Source organism: Ictidomys tridecemlineatus, unplaced genomic scaffold, assembly GCF_052094955.1.
Source record: "Ictidomys tridecemlineatus isolate mIctTri1 unplaced genomic scaffold, mIctTri1.hap1 Scaffold_69, whole genome shotgun sequence".
NCBI lineage: Eukaryota > Metazoa > Chordata > Mammalia > Rodentia > Sciuridae > Ictidomys > Ictidomys tridecemlineatus.
This window is the reverse complement of record NW_027524892.1, coordinates 570649-594916: the sequence shown is the minus strand read 5'-3', so window position 1 is coordinate 594916 and position 24268 is coordinate 570649. Positions and strand designations below refer to the sequence as shown.

At 43.1% G+C, this 24268-nt stretch overlaps 1 long non-coding RNA gene across 1 annotated transcript in view; it reads left to right on the top strand.

The window, feature by feature from the left end:
• Nucleotides 1–24268, top strand: part of LOC144374430 (uncharacterized) — a 39483-nt gene that overhangs the window by 3187 nt on the left and 12028 nt on the right. Inside the window, exon 2 of the long non-coding RNA XR_013433829.1 lies at nucleotides 9902–9998. This is a non-coding gene — a long non-coding RNA (uncharacterized LOC144374430). The remainder of the gene's footprint in view (nucleotides 1–9901; nucleotides 9999–24268) is intronic.

Genomic DNA, 24268 nt, shown 5'->3' with positions numbered 1-24268 from the left:
TCTGCCAACTCTTTGCAGAAGAAATCCATTTAGTGACTGGAGACCCCACCACTGTTCTCCACTACAAAATATTTGCAGAGAAATGGGTTGAAGAATGCTTATTTTACGAGAAGTTTTGCAAAACTGGATTAGCAAAGTTAAAAGTAGTGAGATTCCTTGCTATTTCTCCCAACAGCAGCAATAGCCTTCCACAGCAAAAAGGAGGACATGATTAAAAGCCATACTGTTACTCATCTCTGCCAGTCTCTGTGGGTTTTTGCAGTGATGTGAATACATACATGTTGCTGGCCACATTCTCCTGCCCCCATTTTTCAGAGGAGCCAAAGCCATGTGTCAGTGAGGTCTCATAAGTCTGATATGATAGCATTGAATGTTACTAATGTTATATAGTTTTCTTCAAAAAGTAGGAGGCACCCCCCGCTGCATAGAACTAAGTCAAGTGAATATATGAATATGAACCAGTTGGTCAGTCATGAGTTAAGGGAGAATTTATAATGTTGTAGGTAACATTTCTCCCTGAATTATCTTCCTGTAAGAGGGTTTTCAAGTTATCCAGGCCATTCTACTGAGTCAAATGTGAAGCTACATTGTTTTTTATTGTATTAAGCATATAGTCACAGACTGCCCAACAGCATCCTCATGTTCTCAGCTAGATGCAGGTCAGAGGTGTGCTTTTGGTTCCAGCATGCCAAGGGGAAAATATCCTTCAGTTAAGCTTCTGGTCAGGCTGGACGATAGCCTTTCTAGATTTTGCTGTTGTTCCCTAGCCACCTTTGGTTATTTTCCCCTTCTAACATCTTCTATGTGTGTCCTTTTCATTTCAGCCAGTGCTCTGTGTGTTCTGACTTGGTTTTATGAATAGTTTCCCCTTCTTAACCTCAGAAGTCTTTGTATTTATATAAAGGATATTCACTTTTGTAAAAAGTACAGTAAGTGAGCTGAACAAATTAAGGTTTATTTGTTTCCTGGGCGACCCTCTACAAGAAACAGTACAGAGGCCCAGACCACTCCTGCTGAAGGACACTGCTGTTTCAAGGCAAAGCCACTACAGAGGGGGATAAGTGTGGGTCAGCATGCTTGGGGCCCGCAAGCAGCATGCTTCACTGGGTTAGTTTTTATGACTACTATAGCAAAACACAATAACCTTGTTATTGTTTAAAACCACTGTAAACTTAAAATCATTACACATGAGTGTATTTATTTAAAGTCAAGTGGGAAACAGGCCACTGTGTTTGTTTTAGTAACTGCAAAATAATTCACTTCTTTATTAACTTATGATTCTGGAGGTGAGAAGTCCAATACGAGTCAAGGTGTCAGCTGGGATGGTCCTTCTGGAGGCTTCGGGGGAGAACGGTTCCCCTGCCATTCCCAGAGTCCAGAGGCACCCACTCACCTTGTGGCCTCTTCTCCATCTGCAGAGGCCACAGTGGCTGCTTACATCCTTCTTCCTTCACATCCAACAACCCTGACTCTTTCTCTACCTCTTACATGTTTGAAGACCCTTGTGATCACATGGGCCATGTGGATAATGCAGGCAATCTTCTCATGATCAGATCAGCTAATCAGCCTCTTACTCCCAGCCTTGATCCCCCTTTGCCACATAGCACATCTAAGGTCCTGAGATGAACAGCACTATGCTGCCCACCAGTCACTTTTCCCATTACTTTGTCTAGGACCCAGTTAAATGGCCCCAAACCAATTGCAAGGGACACTGGGAGTTGGATAGGCAAACACCTGACAGTTCCTGCCTCAGCCAACAATCCTCACTGCTGGGCTTCTCCAGTACCTCCAGGCAATGGATCCTACATTCCCCTGGCATTTTTAGAACTAATTTCTTTTCCTAAATTTCAGATTCCCTACACTGCTGACCCTCACACTTCTCAGCTTGAAGGGGACATGGTTATCTGCCCACCAGGGACCCCTTCCAGTTCCCCACCCAGTTCATCATTGAGGTCAAAGTTGTGTCCTGAATGGAGTATAAAGCTATGGAAGTTACACCTAGCCCTTCTAGCTGAGACAAAGCCCTCAGGGCCTGTGGGCCACAACAGTCTCTGGAAAGTGAAAGGAGTGGCCCTCTGTGGCCTGAGTGCCTTAGCACCTTCACAGTGGATTCTCCTTGCTCAGAAGCACTTTCCCTTCCTTCCATCTGGGGTGCAAGTTCAGCAGCATATTGGGGGCTCAAGTTTTAGCACTTACACCTGTGTGTATGTACATACTAGAAAGCCCCTGTCCATCCCTACAGTCTGAGGTACCCCACAGCTGGTGTGCTCTCAGTCCAGATGTCAGAACCCAGTGCCCCACAGCTTCTTTCTGCCTCTGGCCTCTTATCCTTTCCACTTTGTCTTTATAGGGTTCCCGCCCTGGGGGTGATGAGCTTCCATTGAAGGGGGTTCTTTTTCTTGCCAAGTGGTTCTCTCCTAGTAGAGCCATTTCTCTTGACTAAAATAGATGGCATCCCTTGCCCCGTGCCTCTCAGGAGGCTCACCCTCCAATCTCACATACCAGAGGAGAGGTCCGATTCCATGTATTTATCTGCCACCACAATGCCCTAGCCATCAGGTTTAATCCTAACCTACACACTCTGCTTGTTTCTATTTTGTTTTCTTTTGTTCTTCCTACCAGAATGATCCTCAGAATCTTCATTTCTTGTAGTGGATTAGCGTCCCTTTGAATAATGTTTCAATAGCCCTTCTCAGGCAAGAACAAAGGCAGCAACACTTCTAAGTCACGCTCCAGTCTCCACAGTCAGTGCTTTGGGGACATTTGTGTGCATCCACAGCCCTTCCTCTTCCATGCTGGGCACCACACTGGGGCTCACAGGTCTCCTCAGGTACTGAGTGACCCTGGAAACACCCTTCTCTTTCCCTGCTCCATTTTCCTGCTATAGATTTTTCTAGCTAGCTATTGAGCATTGCCAATAGCTAACTGCCAGTGACTTCCTCACACAGTTCCCTCCTGGAGGGGATAGAGTACTTTGGACCTACCTGTAGGCCCCAGCCTACATCACTGAAGAGCCTCCATGCTCTGCATCTTGGAAGGATCCTCAGCATTAGAAGATCTGATTGGGGAGCAGATCCTGGGTCTCATCCTTCTTTGCTGCTGGCTGCCTATGCATGGTGGCTGCTGCTTCAGGCCCTGCCCCATGGGGAGCTGATGAAGTGGGACCATGCACATGAGGGCCCAGGGCAGTGCCTGAACATTGACAGCAAAGAAAGCAAAAAGTGGGAGGATTGTCCAGGATTGTCTGGAAGCTTCACTGCTTAGGTGGTGAGGTAGTGGTAACTACCTGGTGATGGTCAGCTGACTACATGATCAGCAGCAGCACAGTGACCAAGCATTTTGCAGGCCTCTCCTTCATTCCTCAATGACCCGGAGGTCATAGGTTGATGCTGTCACCACAGGGAGGAGACATTCAGGCACCAAGGATTTGAGTACTGTAGAGGTCTCTAAGCACGCAATTCTAATTTTTAAAACCTGCCTGTCATGGTTTAGTTGGGAGTTTTCCCACAAAAGCTCTTGTGAGGTAATGCAAGAAAGTTTAGAGGTGAAATGACAAGGGATCAAACTCCTAATAGAGATTAACTAGGTGTTGACTGCAGGCAGGTAGGGTATGGCTGGAGGAGGTGAGTGGCTGGAGGTTGTGCCTTTGGGGGCTATATTTTGTCCATGAGGAGTGAGTGCACGTGTTCATTCTCTCTCTCTCTCCACCCCACGGCCCCCCTCCTCTCCTTGCTGGTCATGTCCTGACCTGCTCTCTTCCATAACACCCATCTGCCATAGTGTGCTGCCTTACCCTGGGCCCTGACGGCACTGAGGAATGGAGTTAGCCATCTAGAGACTGAGATCTCTAAAACTGTGAGCCTCAAATAAACTTTTCCTCCTCTAAACTTGTTCTTGTCAGGTGCTTTTGTCACAGGAGTGAAAAGCTGACTGAGACCCCTCGTGGTGAGACTAGCTAACAGCTACACACCTCTGTGTTCCAGGCCTACTGGAGGTATTTCTGGGGTGTCAGTTCACATAGTCCTCAGCTGTCTGTGGGAGGAGGAATACTGACACTCTCTTCACAGAGGGGGATCTTGAGGCACAGAGAGCTTTGACAGCTTGCTAGGCAAATTCACACACATGCAGATGCCTGTGCACACACGTGCACATACATGCACACAAACACGCAGGCAGGGGTGGAAGTGAGCTCGAGGGTCTGGCCCCAGGATCATGCGCTTCTCCTCTGCATAGCACTTATGCTGAGAGGTATGTAGTTCTTCCTTAAATTAGAAGCTCTTGTTTAAATAACAACCACCACTACAAAAATTCAAGTTTTTTTCCTAATGTCTCAAAAAAATATCTAGATTGACAAATAATTCTACAAAGATTTCTGAGAAAATAATTCTGCCATTATAGTTTTACCAATGGAAAGTTCTTGAGACATGGATTCAACAATCACAATAAATCTGTGCTGTCATATTTTGGGGCAGTATTGCAACGTAAAATTAGTCTGTCTCAGTTTTGGATTATTATTATTGTCACTTCTTATTGCTGCATTAATCACCAAACATACTGAGAGAGATTAATGAAGTTAATTGTTTTTAGAAACAGAATTAAATTCAAGTGCTAATGCTGGGTGACTGGCCCTGACACTGTGCCCTTATTTCAATGGAAGAATGGACAGGCCTTTCCACAGTGCTTCCAGAGACTTGATTGTTTCAAATGTCACCTTGATGCTCAGTATCAATTTTCTTTGTATTTGGTTTCACAGCCTTTTTTACTTTTAGTTTGTTTATGGAATACATCTTTGAGTTACAGTTCAAAGGTTTTATGTCTGCCAAGTAGAAATGATTCAGAGATTATTTTTAAATGGGCACCTGAATGAGTTTGCTAGGGATGCCATAACAGAATACCAAGACCTTTTTTCTCACAGTTCTGGAGGTTGCAAGTCCAGGATCAAAGTGTGGGTAGGTGTTTTTTCTCCTGAGGCCTCTCTTTGGCTGGCAGTTGGCTCTTCTCTCTGCCTTTTTTTCTGTGCACATGCATTCCCTGCATCTCTTCCTTTTTGGGAGAGGGGTATTGGGGATTAGGAGTGCTTAATCACTGAGCCACATCCCCAGCCCTTTTAATGTTTTTATTTAGAGACAAAGTCTTGCTGAGTTGCTTAGGGCTTCATTAAGTTGCTGAGGCTGGCTCTGAACTCAAAATCCTCCTGCCTCAGCCTCCTAAGTCACTGGGATTATAGGCTTGCACCACTGTACCCGCTTCTTATAAGGATATCAGTGTTATTGGTTCAGGAACTGACCTAGTTTTAACTTAGTTATCTCTTTAAAGACACTCTATTTCAGGTGTTAAGACTTCAACATATGCATTTTGGTGGAACAAAAGAAAATCTCTAATCAATTTCTGAAGGGCATGGGATCAAGGTGTGAGAAAAGAAAAATGTATTGTGAAAAACATTTCATGGGGGCTGGGGCTATAGCTCAGTGGAAAAGCACTTGCCTAGCTTGTGTGAGGCACTGAGTTTAATCCTCAGCACCACATAAAAATAAGTAAATAAAATAAAAGGCTTGCTGTCTGTGTACAACTATGAAAAGAATTTTAAAAAGAAAAAAATTCATGGGATGGTTCTAGGCTCTTCTTTTGGTCAAAAACATAATTCTTAAATCCCACATTTCAGGAGAGTGGAGAGACATTTACTGTACTGCAGAATTTTATTTTCAAACTCCATTTCTAATAGAGTACTATACAGGCTGGGAAATCTTAAATTTAAAAGCTGTCCACTAATAGTAGATTTCTCTCTCTCTCTCTCTCTCTCTCTCTCTCTCTCTCTCTCTCTCTCTCTCTCTATCAGATATTGAACTCAGGGGAACTTAACCCCTGAGCCACATTCCCATCCCTTTTATTGTATTTTATTTTGAGATAGGGTCTCACTGAGTTGCTTAGCATCTCACTAAGTTGCTGAGGCTGGCTTTGAACTTGTGATCCTCTTTCCTCAGCTTCCTGTACTCAACTATCTTTTTTATTAAAATATGAATTTAAAGTGAGGAAAATCCTTAGAAACCAAAAACAAGGAACTGAAATTCAGACGCCAGGATAGTTGGCTCACAGACCCCAGACTCCAGCATAATGCTTCATGCTCAGAAGCCAAACCCTGGGGGAGACATGGCATAGGGGACCCTCCCCAGCAACACAGTGGAATGGCAAGGAAGGGCACTTGTAGCCTTGGATGTCAGCATGGGCTCTGAATGGAGGCACAAATCTCCTTGAGAATTGGTAAATGAGGCCGGCTTCTATGAGTGGGGTTCAGATTACACTGTCAGGTCTGGCTGTTCCAGTCTAAGAAATCCTTGGTAATGACTTTCAGGCACCTTCCTTTTGATCTAGTAGAAACAAAGCAGCATTTCTTGAAAGAATTGCTGTCTACACCACTGGCCTCATAAGATCTTCCTGACAGGCCTGGTGAAGTCAAGTATGTGATCCATAGTCGCCTGCACGAGAGAAAGAAGGAGCAGACAAAAAACCAACAGGAGGACTAACTCCTAGGGCCCCAGGCTGCATGTACAACTCTAAGTGCACATACAAGTGTGCCCAAATGGTTAAGTTTATTATAATGGGAAACATGAGAAAAGAAGCAGAGCCTATCAAGTAAAGACTTGATGAGTTGGAGACCACAAGGCATAAGCTCTCACAGTCAGATGCAAAATGATTAGAAATGAATTCCTAGAATAAAAAGCGGATCACTAAACAGGATTCTATTTCTTTCTTTCCAAAGTAGAATGCCCCCACTCCATGAAAGAAGTGGTGGGGCACAGGGAGATTGTGGTTCCAATCCCAGACCAGCATGGGCACTGTTTAAACTGTTTAAACACAACCCTTTATTTTACCTGATGCCTGTTTTGCCTTCATCTGAGGGACAGCAGCTAGGATGCCATTGTCCCTGAGAAGCAAGCGTCATCGTCTTCCTGAAGTCTGAGAAATTTAAGACTAATCAACTTGGAGCATGTGAGCCTGAGGTGACTTCAAAGTCTCTTCCTGTTCATCAGCATCATCAACTTGCCCTGGACTTTTGTGAACCAGCAAGGTCCACCCAGATTTGGGACTCTGGAGGAGCTGGAGTGACAAATGGATGGTACTGTGGGATGTGGCTGCTTCGTGGCCGAAGACCCAGTAGCTGCCCTGAGTAGGGCAAGGGTGGGACTCCCTAAGGCCTCCATCAAGAACCTGGGGTAAATGCAAAAAACAACAACAACAAAAAAAAAAACAGCCCTTCTTTCCATCAAGCACTCCCCTCCTTGAGAGTTGGTAAATGAGGCCCGTGGTGTAAACTGCTGTTCCCTCCTTTGAATGTCTTCATCTTAGAGTTTTCTCCTCTTTATGCAGATGAAGCAACTACTGTCCATGTAAAATAACAACTGTGCTTCAAAGGAAACAAGAAAATAGTTTATTCTAAGCCAAAGAGGAGTGACTGAGGTCTGGGGAGTGGCATTGCATGACATACTCCACCATGCAACTTTTTACAGCCACAAAACAAAGGAAGTCCTAATCAATACATTTAGCAAACATTTGGTAGATCATCAGGTAGGCTGGCTATAAGCAGAGGGAGAAAATCTTTCCTGTAGTTTTAGCCATTACCTTAAACATGCTTAGCTTGGTGGATTCTTATAGGTCTGCAAAGCGTAGTAGTTTATTCTGAGAGTTTTATCTGAAGTTATAATGGCAGATACAGGAGTTGAAATTAAGTGGCTACTAAAAAGCCTAAGAAATACCAAGATGCTTGGGATCCCGATCTGAAATCTTCCATCTCTCCTCAATCGCAGTCCTCTTGCTCAGCCAGTCATCAGTCTGCAAGATCTTCTATATGGATGCAGCTTCTTCAGAGACTCTCAGCTCCATATCACCCTGTGAGGTCAGCTTTTTGGATATATGGATAGTATTTCCAAATTCTATTCCATGGGACACTATGGTGCTAAAAGATGATAACAGCATTACTGCAAAACCAAAAATAGATCAAAACAAAAACTGAGTCAAATGCATCTGGGGCCAAGCATACCAGTAATCCTAGCAACCTGGTAGGCTGAAGCAGAGGGATCACAAGTTTGAGGCCAGCCTGGACAATTTAGTGAGATCCTGTCTCAAAATTTGAAAAAGGGATGGGGATGTTGCTTAATGGTAAATCTCCCCTGGGTTCAATCCCCAGTGTGTCCGTACGCGCATACACACACACACACACACACACACACACACACACACACACACAAAGAAAAACATCTGGGGGAGACTGCATGCTCTATGCCCTTCATAAAGCTTCATGTTGCACATTAGTATGCTAAAGGGCCCCCAAAATCTCTCTAAAAGAAGCTCATTTGCTTTTGTTCAGCCTAGTATTTCCTATACCCATTAGATCCTGGGTCCCATGTCCCACTCTCTTCCTCCTTGTAAGATAGTATTAACATGTTAGTGTTTGGCAAATGTGAATCAAATTACTATGAAATAGCACATCACACCCACTAGAATAGCTATAATTAAATAGACAATAACAAGTGTGGACATATGTGCAGAAATCCTCACACCGGTGAGAATGGAAAATGGCGCACAATTGAAAAGCAATCCTGGTTTCTCACAAGTGTAATGCAGAGTCAATATGTGACCCAGCCATTTATTCCTAGATGCAAACCTAAGAAAATGAAAATATGTACACAGAAAAAGTCACAAAATGTGTTCAAAGCTTATTATCCATAACAGCTGAAAAGTGGAAACAACCCATATATTCACCATGTGATGAATAGAGGAATGGAACAAGGTGAGTCTGTGCCATGAAGTGTTTTGTCCTAGAGAAGGATGGAGCCCTCACACTGCAGCACAGGAAAACCTGAACACGTGCTCTCTGAAAGGAGCCAGCCACCCAAGCCCATGTGTTTTATGATTCCATTTCTATTCCAGGTGTCCAGAAGAGACCAGCCCAAGTAACTGTTGTAACTGGTTGCTGGGAGCTAGGGGACAGGTGAAAAGGGAACAACTGTTCATGGGTGTGGGATTTTCTGCTTGAGTGACAGAAACTTATTGTAGTGATGGTTGCATAACTTTCAATTCACTCAAACCACTGTATTATATAATTTACATGAATGAATTGTACATAAATTAGATCTTGATGAAGCTTTTGGTGGGGGAGATTGAACCCAATGTGAAGAATGTGAACCCAAGGGCACTTAAACCACAGAGCCACATCTCCATCCATTTTTTATGTTTTATTTAGAGACAGGGTCTCACTAAGTTGCTTAGGGCCTTTCCAAGTTCCTGAGGCTAGCTTGAACTCACAATCCTCCTGCCTCAGCTTCCCGAGCCACTGGATTACATGCGTGTGCCACCATACCCAACTGCAATGAGGCTGTTTTTCTAAAAACAGAATGAACATCTACCAATAGGAGGGTTTCACAGCACAGCCTGGGAAGAGCTGCTCTGGAAATCTTTGCCACTCCTGACTAGGCTCTGTGACTAACATAGTAGCTGTTCTGTGTCACCTGTAGCTATGTCACCTATAAAAAGCATCACTGGTATTTGAGAAAATAATGCTTACAGGGAAGGGCAGGGTTTAGGGAGTCCCTGTATCAATAAGATGTGCAGAACTAAGCAGCCACTGCTCCGCATGCTTCACACTTTGGTTATGTGACTCTTCTTACAAAATATGTGAGAGGTAACCAAAAAGGGACCCCAGAGTCTTGGAAAGTTTCTAACATCTGGAGTAAGAGATAGCATTGCACAGGTAACACATTGAATCTCCTCCAAACCACACTGCCCCCTACCCCCAGTTAAAGATTATCACTGCAAGGGTCTCCAAACTGACTTGTGGCCACTGGGCAAACCTCCAAGGCAGTTCCCCATCTGGACTAATTATACTTGCCTTTTGTTTTCATTTCAGTGAAAGCTGATGGAATGCTGATGGTGCAGAAACACCCAAATGCTGGAGACACCAAGGAAGAAAGAGACAAGGATGACCAGGAATGGGAAAGCCCCAGGTGGGAGACGTCTGATGACTCTTAACAAACTTTGCAAATAATGATTGTTCTGTTAAACATTAATGTTTGTCCTTCCTCTGTTCTGATAACTCCTGGACAGCTGGACCTGTGCTGTGTATTCTTGCCTTTCCTGTCAATGAGGTAGAAAAAGTGCACCATTTTCTCTGTTGGCAACTCACGAGCCCAGGCAGGTGCAGGGACTGCACTGATGTTGGCAGGCACAGGCAGCCTCTCTGTGCCCTGGGTAAGTCAGACCCCCTCCCTTCCTGCAAGCCTAGGGGCTGTGCCAGCAGGAGCAGGAGACCCTGGAGAAGCTTACTGTGGCTCCTGGGTCTCCGGTGGGGCACAAAGCCATCATCATTTCCCTCCTGGCCCAAGTGGAGGAAATAGGTTAATTCTTGGGACTGCGGGTCCTTTACACTCTAGCTTTTTATTTACTATTCCATAGAAGTGTGCACTAACAATCTGTGGACTGCGGTTCTCCACTGGAACTACAGTTCTGAAACCCCTGGGAACCCTGAGATACTATATTAGTTGAATCTTGGCCATCTGTGCAGCTGGGATGGAGAATTTCTGGTTATAGAAATGTTTATGGGAAAACCTTACGTGACATCTCTGCTCTCTTTGGGTCTTGGAACCTCTCTGCTTACCTTTCTGTTGGGCACCTCTTTTCCTTGGAGGTTCTGAATTCAAGCTTGGCTCAAGGGCCTCGTCCTTTGTTGTGCTTGACCTTGCTGTGTACAAGCAGGCACCACAGACACATGCACCTCTCTAAGTGTCCATGAGGAAGAATGTGAGCATTCAGTTTTCTGCTTATAACTTGTCTCCAGACAGCAGAGGAGGAAACAAAGGGTGGGAGGGAAGGCGGGCGTGGACAGCAGTGAGCTCTTGCTCCTGTGGGTCGGGCACACGATCTGACTTCATTTCACTCCTGTAGTGCTGAGAGGCAGGAAGTATTCTCCCTGATTTACACACAAGGAAATGGGATCCACATCACGCTCCTTCCCAGTTAATAGAGCAGTCATTTAAATGCAGTCTAGTGGGGTTCAGAGAAGGCCAGGTTTCCAAAAGGGGACTCCTGGGAGTGTACACCAACAGGAAGGCAGGTATACTTGGTACCATGTGTCTGGTGGCAGGTATCCCCCGCTGGGCATTTTCCATAAGCCTTGTATGGGTGCTTCAGATTCTAGCCTCTCGTTCACACAAAAGATTGCTCTCTCTCTGTGTAGACCTAAGGTTTTGAAACAAGCTGACCACAGAGTACAGACCCAGTCAAGTGCTACTTGAGGGGAAGACATCTGCATGAAGTTTCTGTGCAATCATTTCCCATTTTGAATTGAGTGAGCAACGTCAAAGAAAGTTCAGCCTAAGTCCTTGTTTTATTTTTTTAACTCGTTTTGTCCATTTGTTTGATGCTGGGGTTGAACTCTGAGCCCTGCACATGCTAAGCATATACCCGAATTCTGGTTTTAAAAGAAGAAAGTAGTTTAAAGATAATTCCACAATTATTTCTCACTGACTGTTTTCCAGAGCTGCATATGGGTTGCAACAACAGCAGTAACTCCTCCAGGTCCACACTCTGGGGCCCAGGATGTCTCAGGCTCCATAAAGGTTAGGGTTTTAGAGAGTGATGCAGTATTGCACACACCATCAAGCTACCAGGGCACAGGCACCTGTCACAAGCTGCTCACTGCCCTCCAGCCAGGTGGGATGAATGCTCACCTGTAGGGACCTGTAAATAGTGCAGGTGAAGTTTTGCCTCCATAGGGGACATAGGGAAACTCACAATTTCAGAAATTTCCAGAATAGAGGGCAAGAGGATCTGGCCTGCAGTGGTGTCCTCCTCTGGGACACCTGCTGCTGCCGTCCTTCCTCAAGATGCAGGAAAAGGTTAAGAGAGAGAAGGTGCCACTGGAGTGAGGTCCTGCATGAGTAGGGAAGGTGCCTTTCTTAGTGTCCCTGGGGCAAGGACACATGGCTCGTCCCCTGCCCAGTCAAGTGCCAAGAAGCCAGAGATGCATGCTTAGAAAAAAGGGCAGAATGGTTTGTCAGTTTTCTTTCTACTGATATTTCCCTGAAATCAAATACAGCATACATGGAAGATGAGCAGTTCAAATAAACATGCCAGAGGATGAACAGTAGAAACGGAAAATGTGGCTCTTCCCAGCACTTCAGATCTATCTTCTTCACCAGAAAGATCACTCCCTCTCTCTCTCTGTGTAGACCTGAGGTTTTAAAGCAAGCTGACTACAGAGTACAGGCCACAGCTGACTGCTGGTTATCCAACCCAGTGACAGGTGGCCCATCAGTGTCCTGGCCAGGACCGCCTCCTGGGTCTGTCTTGACTTAGCTGCTGTGTGGTGTCTGCAGACACAGTCAGGGGCTTTGCTTGTCAGTCTCTGCAGCTGAGCTGCAGTGTGTCACTCTTGTCCTCTTCACCCTGGCTGACTCCTGTCCAGCATGGGTTAAACCACGTGACACAGAACACAGGGAGTGCAGGGAGCTGTGCTCTTCAGCTTCTGACCTGTGTAGTCAACATAGCTCCTAAAACCCTGCATCAGGCTGTGGACCCTGCATAACTATTTACTTCTACCACCAGGCCCACCCCATTTTCCAGTTGGTAGTTGAATAATTGGTAATCATTGCTAGCTCTTATGGAGAGGAGGGAATCTGCCAGTTCTAAGGGCTCTGTCTCCCTTACTTCATTGAATTCTCATAACTGCTCTGTTATTTTCACTATTTCAAAGATGATTTGTGATTATTATCTTCATTTCAGATTCTAATCTCTTTTTGGTGGCTCAGAGAGTTAAATGAGTTTTCTAAGGTCACACAGCAAGTAAGTGGCAGAGTGCTGGCAGCTGGGTCCAGATTCTTCACTCTTAGCCATGAAGCTGTGCCTGCTGATTCCCATTTCACATCAGCTTTAATTCCACTTTCACCTTGGTGTTAATATGTCCCTCGCAGAGATGAAGTAGGAAGGATTAGGGTAGTTATCCAACCCCATGATAGGTAGCCAGTCAGTGGCCTGGCCAGGATTGATCCCTGAGTCAGTCTTGACTTAGAAGCTTTGTTAGTCAACTTTCCACTGTGAAAAAATACCTGAGAGAAACAACTCAAAAGAGGAAAGACTTATTTGGCTCATAGTTTCTGAGTTTTCAATACATGGGCAGCTGGTTCTGCTGCTCTGGGCCTAAGGTGAGGCAGAACACCATGGCAAAAGAGCACTGCAGAAGGATGATGCTCATCTCATGACAGCCAGGAAGCAGGTGGGGGTGGGGGGCATTGTGAGGAAGGGGCCAGGACAAGAGGGCCCCATCCCATCAACCACCCCCCCAAAATGCCATTAAATTACGAACACATAGGTGATTATTCACTTCCCAAAGGCCCTGCTCTGAACACTGCTGCACTGGGGACCCAACTTTCAACACATGAGCCTTTGGGCTCCAGAACTAAACTATAACAGAAGCCCAAATCTCAAGTTGTTACAGAAGCCCCTGATCAACATAGCCTGCAGTCTGGATCCTTTCTCAACGTCATCATTCTGAGGTTGCCTATGATATTGTCTGTGCTTCTCAAACCCATAATCCTACCCATCTTTAGCTTCCCATTCCAGAGATGGCCTAATTGTCAATTTACAACAAGGTTTCAGGGGGTTGGTTTTATTTTACATATGGGAAGATCTTTTTATTTGCAGAATTTGTAAAACATGAAATGATCCTTTTGGAAATGTCATATGGCCTATGACTCAGTCATATCCCAATTCTAAAGTTTTGTGTTTTGATGCAAAGTTCTTCAGATATGATGATAAGTGCATTGTGTTGGGTGCCAATTTCCTCTTTCAACATAGATCTACATTCAGCTGCCAGCACTCTGCCACTTACTTGCTGTGTGACCTTAGAAAACTCTTTGTTTTCTTTCCCAAATAGTTACAACTGTTCTTAATTTACCAACTGATTTCTGGTGGTTTTCTTCCCCACTCATTGAGAAATCATACAATGATTATAGAGAAAATGAAAACTTGGAGCATTAAAAAGGTTATTTTGTGACAAATAGAAATCCCAAGACCTTTACTAGTAATTACTTTTGTTTTGCAAATATTTGTACAATTCTTGCTCCCTTTAATCTTGTAATTTTCAAGAAATTTAAAAATAATTTCATGTGGCTAAGTTGTTTTGAGATAGTATTTAAAAAAAAAAGAAAAGAAAATTGCTGGAATGTGAAAATGTTGCCTAAGAATTCCCATCAGGCTGTGTTCTAGCCATCTATGAATCTTCACATCCAAGGAGATTACAAGGTTCTTTGTGCTCTCCTGAGTGGCTCCTAGTTTCCATCTAATAAGTGACCCAATTGAGAAAAGCAGAGGTTGTCCTCAGATCCATTTTGGGGGAATAATAAAATGATGCGCCCAGCTTCACTGTGAACAGGAGAAACTGCAGGTGTGGGATGGGCTCCAAGAGTCAGGATTCATTGAAGGAAACGATTAATGTTGAGTATTATGGAGGACCTACCATGAACCAGGCTTAATACAAGACATTAAGAAGCAATGATTGTCAGAAAGAGTGAACCAAAAATGAATGCGCTGTTTACTTTGTTGTTGTTTTGGGTTTGGGGTCAGAGACTGAATCCAGGGCCACTTTACCACTGAGCCACATCCCCAGCCCTTTTTTATTTTTTCTCACTAAGTTGCTTAGGGCCTCTCTAAGTTGCTGGGGTTGGCTTTAAACTCGTGATCCTCCTGCTTTAGCCTCCCCAGTCGCTGGGATTACAGGTGTGGGCCACCATGTGCAGCAAATGAATGCATTTTGTTGCCACCAGGATTGGGAGGATAAAGAGTAATAAGAATGATTGGATGGAATGAGAAGTCAGGATCGGGAAGGAGCAAGCAGCTCCTCACTGATCTTGGATTTTTGTGTTCCTCTGAGCTAGAACCATGGTATTGTTCCACACATCCAAGAAATAAGCAAACCATTGACATCAACCAAATGCAGGAGTTGGGGATCCAACCTGCATACAAACAGTAACATATGAGACTGACTGTACTACAATATTAATATGACAATATGGAAGGGAGTAGGAGGTAACCTAAGTAACTTTGTAAAACAACAGTTTGGTTGGATACTGTAAGGCTGAAGATAAAAAGCATCACACCCCAATGTTGTACTACAGTTAGTAAACAGTTTTCCCACAGGGGGTTGGAGTAGCTCTAAGTATATACTAGAATTGAACAAGTTGGTAAAAATGTTGTAGATAAAGTTTCTCACTTCCAGAACAAGGGATCACAAATAGAGGGAGGACTGAAATGGACTTTGTGCTGATTGATGGAGGGTGGAGGTAACTGTCAGAACTGATGGTTTTAGATGGGTGGGTGGATGGAAGATGCATTTATATACATACATAGGCACCAAAATAAATGAAGATGAGGGGTTAGTATACATATGATTATTTCCTGCTTCTATGCTCTGCCTGTATTCACTGAGGGGACATAAACACCAACACCCATGCAGCCACAAACACCTAGGGCTGACATCTTGGTTTCTACACAGTATTCCCAGTCATGGGAACAGGTCCCTTAGAGAAGTTGTGGATTCCAGGACCACAGAAAGGAAAGGACTAGATTAGCCCAGAGCATTTGTAATGCCAGAACATAAGGAAGTGCTTCAGAAAGGCCTAGGCATGGCAGAACACACAGAGGCCCATTCACAGGGTCTCTTAATGCCAAAGTTGAAACAGTCTGCCACAAAATATACAGGCGCCACAGCAAAATTAATATCCACAAGTCCATGCTGACATGAACAAAAAAGGAAGGGATAATACATCTCTTCTTTACTGAATAATTCCAATTAATAAAAAAAGGAGGGAAGTAGAATATCACTAGTAGGCAAATATTACAGTAATTTTTAAAAATATTTTTGTAGTTGTTGATGGACACAGTATTTTTATTTATTTATTTATTTTTATATGGTGCCAAGGATCGAACCCAGTGCTTCACACATGCTAAGCAAGTGCTCTACCACTGACCCACAACTCCAGCCCAGTATAGTTATTTTATAAGCAAAATTCACCAGTGGAAATTAGGATTTGTGGGTGTAAATTTGGGAATGACAAGAATATTTGCATAGTCTCAAAGTATTTTCCTCAATATATTTATTAGTTACAAGACAACACAGAGAGAGTGACTTTATAGTAGAAACCATGAAGAGGACATGTGTTTACAGGATGAAGAAGGCAAGGGTTACCTGCACGACCCCAGCTGGGAAATGCATATTGAGACTGAGTTCTGCTGCTTGTGTGAACATCTGTGAGTGACCCTGTGAGCACTTCCAGGGTTTGCAAGTAGGCAAGTGCATAGCAACAGGGATCTGTGAGCAGAGAAGATGGACCACTCACTTACTATGTGGCCCTTTTAGAAAAGTTTGCCAGCTCCTATTTTAATTTAGTTTATCTCCAAAAAATATTGTACTTCATAAACAATTAAGAACCTTACAACAGTATACTTTTAATTTCCTCTTCCCCACTTTGTGCTGTTGTCAGATTCTTTACTTCTACCTATACTCCAAGGAATAATGTGCAGATAACTACTTCACTACTCACTCTACAGCAGCACAAAATCCCTGATCTGTGGCAGTTACTATCTTTATGGTGTAAAACCTCCCACCATGGCCAGTTCTAAGTGAGCAACATGACGTTACTAAACATGAACTTCTGAAGAGATGCTTCCAGTCAGCTCTGTCACACTAGTGGCTACAACCAGTTATTATTTTTTTGTTTTAAAGATCAATTGTCTTTTAAAGAGATTTAAAGAAAGTTGTGAAGTATTTGTAAAGGTCCGCTATATATTGCCACAAAAACATCTCATAGTGTAGGCACTCTGATTTTGCTGTGACTGGAGTGTGTCTCCCAAGGGTTCACATGTTGAGATATAATTTCCAGTTTGAGGTCTTAGGAGGGTGAAAAGTTCATATGACTATGGTGTTTAGAGGTGAGGCTTCTAGGAGGCAATAGATAAGATAAGATCATTAGGGTGGATCCTCCATGATTGATTCTAGTGGGTTTTTAAGAAGGGGGAGGGAAGCCAGACGACACCCCCATACATCTACATTCTGTTCTTGCCATTTGATGCCCTGCACCACCTTGGAACTCTACCAGCAGGAACGTCTTTATTGGATGCAGACGCAGGACCTTGGATAGAACAATGAGCCAAAATGAAACCTCTTTCCGTTAAAGTTATTCTGCCTTAGATTGCATTATAGTAACAGAAAATGTACCAATACAGTGTAAGAAGGTACTTATCTACTAGGGATGAATTCTTTCTGCTTGTCTCTCTCTGAAAATAAATTTATTTTGCTTTAACTTTGAAAAGATAGTTTCACTGTTGAATTCCTAATTATGTTTTTTCTTCTATTACTTTAAATGTGACTTTCCATTGTCTTCTGGCCCCCATTGTATACAAGGAAAAATCAGTGGTTTTTCTTATCATCGTTCCTATGTGTAATAATTCTGTTTACCTTTGGTACCTTTCAATATTTTCTCTTTGTTTTTGTTTTTCAATAGTTTGTGATACAAGAATCATGATTTTCTTTGTATTTGTCTTATTTAAAGTTCTTTGAGCTTCTTGGGTTTATGATTTAATATTATCCATTTAGAAAAATTGTTAGCCATTAACTTTTTAAAAATTGCTTCTGCTTACTTCTCCTTTTCTAAGACTCCAGTTGCTTCATTAAACCAATGGTGTGCTCTCAGGTCTCAGATGCTGTGTCCTTTTCCTGTGCCCCAACTCTATTTCATCTTTGTATTTCTGATTAATTTCCATTAGCCTGTATTCATGACTACCAATTCCCTCCGCTGTTGTACCCAGTCTCATTCTAAGTCCCTCAAGAAGATTCTTCATTTCTCATATCCTGTTTTTCATTTCTAACATTTAAATTTTTTTAAAAATTCTTTAAAAAAATTCAGAGTTAAAAATTCAGAGTTAACTTATTTTTTTCTTTTCCATTATTCTTTTTTTATTTATACATGACATCAGAATGCATTACAATTCTTATTACACATATAGAACACAATTTTTCATATCTCTGGTTGTATACTAAATTTTTTAAAAATTCTTAAAATTAAAATTTAAAAATTTAATTTTAAAAATTATATCATTTCCATTTCTCTGCTGAAATTTTCTACCTTTTCAAACTTATCATAGTTATTTTTAGATTTATACCTGATGAATCCAACATCTGGGTCATGTTTTCTGGATCTGTTTTCAGGTCTGTTTTCTACAGAAATAATCTTACTGTTTATTTATTTACAGTGGATCACATCATCTTTTCATGTGTCCAATAACTTTTAGTTGAAGTAATAACTCGTATGTGAAAGAATGGCAGTGGCAGAAGTAAGAAAACTGGAGACTGATATAAATGATTTTTTACTCTAGTCCAGAAAATAGTATGTCTTTTGGATTAAGCTCATTCATGTGTCTGTGTGTGAGTGTGTGTGTGTGTGTGTGTGTGTGTGTGTGTGTGTGTGCACGTGCTCGCGCCAGGGCTGTGTCATTTCTGTGTCATTCCTCTAGTTGGATTCAAGTCGCCACAAATTTCAAGTTAAGATTTGAAGGTGGGATCATAAACTTTTCACTACTTATGGTCTAGATTTTCAGTGCTGAGATTTGTCTCTGTTTTCCTGTCCTGGTCTCAGACATCAGCAGGCCCCTTGTGTGATGCTGACATGCAGTGGAAGGTTCTCTGCTCCCCTGCCTCTCCTACCTTGCCAGGCCTCTCCATGGTACTCTGGGTGAGGTTTGGAGTGCTAGCAGGAATTATATTTGAAATATATATTAATGCTTCAAACCATTTCAGGTATTCAACAAAGAATAATAATTATTATGATTATGATTATGATTATGATGATGATGATTATTTTAGAGAGAGGGGGAATTTTAAAATATTTATTTATTTATTTATTTTTTATTCTCGGCAGACACAACATCTTTGTTTGTATGTGGTGCTGAGGATCAAACCTGGACCACATGCATGCCAGGCGAGCGTGCTGCCACTTGAGCCACATCCCCAGCCCAGATAATCATTATTTTTTTAAACTGTATTTTGAAATAATTTTAAACCTACAGAAAAGTTGCAAAAAAAAGTACCAAAAAAACCCTCATATACTCCTCACCACACTTTCTGCATGATAAGATTTTTACCTTGTTTGCTTCTGTTTCTTACTATTGTATACATCCAAATCTTTATCTGTCTACATGAACTCTCCCCTGAATCATTTCAAAGTGAATTCCAGATATAAAGTCTTTTACTTTTGAATGCTTCAACTGCCTTACTTAAAACTTAAGTATCCCATGAGCATTAAAATCAGGAAATTAGCATGAAAACATAATTATCTAATCTGCAGACTTTTTAAGATTTGATTAATATCTCCAGGTCAGATTTCTATCCAGGATAAAAACTTCATGTAGTTATATCTTTTAAGTCTTTTCCAATCTAGAGTGGTCCTCCAGCCTTTTTTTAACCTTCCATTACCTCAGTGTGTTTGAAGAGTGTAAGTCATTTATTTTGTAGAATGTCCCTCAACTTAACTTCTCTGATGTTTCTCCATGATGGCATCCAGGTCGTGATGGGCAGGGATACCACACCTATAGGATGAATCAAATCAGAATGCACATGATATCTTCATGTCCCTCTCCTGGCAGTGTCCACTTCATCATCCTGAGTAAGGTGGTCTCTGCCAAAATTCTCCTCTGTACACTTTCTGTTTTTCCCTTGGTTATCAGTAACTGTCTTGTGGGGAAATAACTCTGAGGCTATCTAAATATTCTAATTCTCATCAAACTTTGACCTGCTACATTAGCATTTACTGATGATTTTGCCTGAAACAATTATTACCGTCAGGGTATGCTTTTTAGATTTCTGGGGCTGCCTTAACAAAGTACCTTAAACTGGATAGTATTTCAATATTCTTGGGTCTGGAAGTCTGAAATGGAGGTATCAACAGGGTGAGTTCATCTGAAGGCTTGGGGGGACCCATTCCCGGCCTCTCCCTGGTGCTGTAGTCGGGCTAGGCTGCCCAAGTACGGCTAGGCAAAATAACCAAGAGGTGACAAGCAACTTGAATGTTGAAGCAGGAACTACTTTATTGCCAGTGAACTCAGCAGGAACTGAGAACTCAAAGTAACGGGCACCCAGGGTAGGAAGAGCCGCCTCTCTGCCAGACTGCAGAGGTACATATACCTAAATAATTACACACAGCTTAACTTAATTGACATCATCTTGACACAGCAGTCAGTCATTAAGGATTCCTAATCATCTTAATGGCTTGCTGGCATTACTTCACAAACCACTCCTTTTGGCATACTGCCAGGCGCCATCTTAACTTGGTTGTGGCCCTCATCACCCTGTTTCTGGGGACTTACTGGCTGTCCCGCATTGCTTGGCCTGCAGATGCATCCCTAGGATCCTCTGCCTGTACCCAGTGCTCATCCTCTGTCTTTCTCAACATTTTCCCTCTGTGTGTCTGTCTCTGTGTCCAAATTTCCCCTTCTTATTGGATCAGGGCCCACTCTGATGACTTCACTTTAACTGATTATATCTGAGAAGTCCCTATTTCCAAGTAAGGTCATATTTTGATGGCCTGGAGGTTTAGGACTTCAACACATTTTTTTTTTAAAGATACAAGTGAACCCAAAACCTATGCCATGTTGTGATCCATGGCAGTTTTTAAAGGTTCTCTCGAGAAAAATTAATAGTTAAGAAATAAAATATTAAGATCTCTGAAGCTTAAAAGTGGCACAGCTATAAGCCAGCTGTGATCTCATGGCCTACCTGCCTGGGAATGCTGTGGTCTACAGGTGTAACTTTAATGGCTCCTTGTGGAGAACCAATGTCCATAACCCCCTCAAGTCCCAATGTCATATTTTGTATACAGGCTGGTTGTCGGCTGCCTGTTTAAAGAGTACGTCCTTCTCCTGTGGTATCTGCAGATATGCCAGTTGAGCAAGGATACTGAGAGCCAGCCAGCATCAAGTCCAGGGTTGCTTTGGATCCCCTACAACAAGACAGCAACAGCCAGCCCAGGTGTGGTATATAGGGGCCACAGAGCCCTATTCTGCCAAAGGCAGCCTTTCCATGTATTCAGTGTTTTGTGTGACATACCATGTCATTATGAGGTAGCTAATTGGCTGTCCTCTGCTTGTGGACTTACATGCCTCAGTAATGAAGGTCTCAGAAGGCACAGTGAGATGCTCAGATACAAAGCACTTGAAAAGTAAATTTTATGGCAGCACAAAATGGTAATAAATATCCGGTCTGCCCTGTTAAAAAAAATGGGAAGAGTAGTGGCTATTTGGTGGCTCTTCCATTGGGACTGTCCACATGAGCCTCAGAATTAATGCTCTAACTCTGTAGGCAAAGGGGGCATTGCTGAAGTGAGCAGTTTTCATACCAGCCAGGGAGAAGTGCAGGTCATCTTTGCCTATGGTAACCTGGGCAGTGAAAGGTGGGCAGAGCCAGCTCAGGCCCTGCATCCCTCACCAGAGCCCAGGTCTGCTTGGAGCATCAACTGCACACTACGTACCTCTGAGGTGGCATCACCAGCGGCCATGGAGGGAGGTTTGGTGAAGTCTGCCTTAACCCCACAGTCTGCCCTAGGAGCCACATCTCTCCATTGCCCTGCAGAGGCTCAGGCTGACTCCCTCTCATTGCCAGCAGGCTGCAGTGGGCTTCCTGGGGCTACCCTAGTAACATGCCACAAACTGGGTGGTTTAACTGAAATTTGTTGATTCACAGTTCTGGAGGCCTGATGTTTAAAGGTAGCAGCAGGATTGCACTCCTCCTGGAGGTGCTGGGGAGGATCTGCTCCAGGGCCCTCTCTTAGCCACCTGAGTTCCTTGAATGTGGCCACAGAACTCTAATCTTCCATTTCTCTCTGTGTACATGTCTGTTTCAAATGCCCCTTTTCAGAAGGAGAGCTAGCCTATTGCATATACCCTACTTCAGAATCCTCTCCTCTTAATTACATCTGCAACAACCTTATTTCCATATACGGTCACATTTTGAGGTTCTAGGGCTTAGGACTTCTGACATACTTTTTTTTTTCCTTTAGGGCACAATCCTGCTGTAGGCATTGGTTGGCAGTGCCCCACTCCCCCAGTCCTTTGACATCCCAAGGGTAATTAATGGCTGCACAATAATTTATTAACTGAGGTATACTTGGCTTTTTCCTCCTGGGCCAGCACTTCCCATTGAGCAATGTGGCAGCCTGCCTTCCATATCAGGTGGGTGCTCTACCGATCCATTAGCCTGCCTGTCAAGTTAAAAGAAATGTGCTCCGCATTCATCTCCAACATACATGCATATGTAAATTAAACATGTGTAGGTTGTAATATGTATACAAAAATGGATGGTGACATGTTACAGGAGAAATAAGCAGTATTTTAAATGTGTTGCTAAGCACTGTGACTTCATACTCTCATTAGCTAAGATCACAAAGTCCAAATACCCTTTAGGTGAAGTTTCTCATTAATGATTCAGGATGTGAATCTGAATTTCTAAAGACCTTCCGGTAATTCCAGGTTTTGTGGGGAAGAGTGCCCCTTGTCAGGTCTGATTAGATCCCTGGTATCTGTGCTGCTGTTGATGAGAACTCATTCCTCTCGTACTGTTCGCTATGCTGTATACAGATCAACTTCAGCATCCAGCATCCAGAGTGTCTTTTTGTAAGAATTTTCCTTTCTTTTTTTTTTCTTTTCTTTCTTTCTTTTTTTTTTTTTTTTTGGTACCACGGAATGAACCCAAGGGTGCTTAACCACTGAGCAACATCCCCAGTTCTTTTGTATATTTTATTTAGAGACAGGGTTCACTAAGTGGCTTATGTCCTCACTAAGTTGCTGAGGCTGGCATGGAACTTGCAATCCTCCTGCCTCAGCCTCTGAAGCTGCTGGTATCACCAGCCTGTGCTACCACACCTGGCTTTCAGGAATTTTCTTAATCTACTTGTCCATTTTGTAAAAGTTAGTTTAAATTTATTCATAATGTAACATTTGGGCATAATTCTCGTACTTGGGATACATTGAAGATAGAATCAGAGAGTTCAGTCACTCTATCCCTCAGACACGGTCCTGTGTGAGTTTCAAAACACTGAGAGTAAGTGTTTGGACACAGAGCCTGAGGGTGGCGACCCCAGATCTTCCTCAGGAGCCCTTAGGACCATGGGGCCAGCTGAGGGACAGTTTTTCTGTGGACAATTTTTACAGTGCATGTAGTAAACAGTGACAAAGCACAATTTGTTTTGTTTCTTTGGATTAAAAAAATGTGAAAAGAACAGATTTTCATGTTAATCTCAATTTCCCATCTAAATCATAGCCTTCTTAAGCAGAAGGAATTGCGTTAGCCATTGCTTGTCTCCTGGTGATCCCAATACAGTTTCATTGTTGTATATGGTAGAAATTAAACATTTCATTCCAAAACCTGCAGGCACATGTGTTTTAACACAGTCAACAGGAGTGCGATATGTGTGTTTTAAGAAGCTTCGCCCAGCATCACCTGTGAGTGTAGATCAGGATGTGTGGGATGCAGACACTTATTTCTCCTCTAACATGTCACCATGTGCTAGAAGTCATGACTTCTGTGCTGTCAGGATCTCCGTCTCTGATTCCTCCTCTCGATGGATGGGCAACAGAGGAAGGCCCAGGTCTGGCAGGTTCCAGTGCTCTGCAGCCATGGAGCATATGGGTACCCATATGTCCCACGATCTGGGCTGGACTCCTCGTGTATGGAGGAAGGAAAGCCCACCAGGCCGGCTTCTTTCCCACCCTGGTGCTGGCGAGAGGCTTTGTGGCAGTGTTTGTACAACATCTGGTTGCGTGAGAGGGGTGGAAACCAGGTGTGATTTACTAGCTTCTGAACCTCCTCACACCAGGAGAGCCCTTCTTGTCAGATGGGAAGAGACAGATAGGAGTTGCAGCCCGGGGCCTTCCCTCCCAGACCCTGCTCTGCACATCTATGCTGGAGTCGGCCTCGCCCAACAAATGATGTTCCGTGCTTCTGTTGCTATCAGGAATGTTCTATATAAATGTGTGAGCCAGATTCAAATAAGCGGTCTAGTAACTGGATTTTATGAGATTAAATACATAATAACTACATAGAAAAAAGAGCCCTCTATTGAGCTTATTACATCAAAATTACTTTGCTTGAAACTTAAGCATCTAAGCAAACCCCATTGACTTCAACTGTGTAGGAACACACAGCACTCTGAAAATGCTTGGCACGTCAGTGACA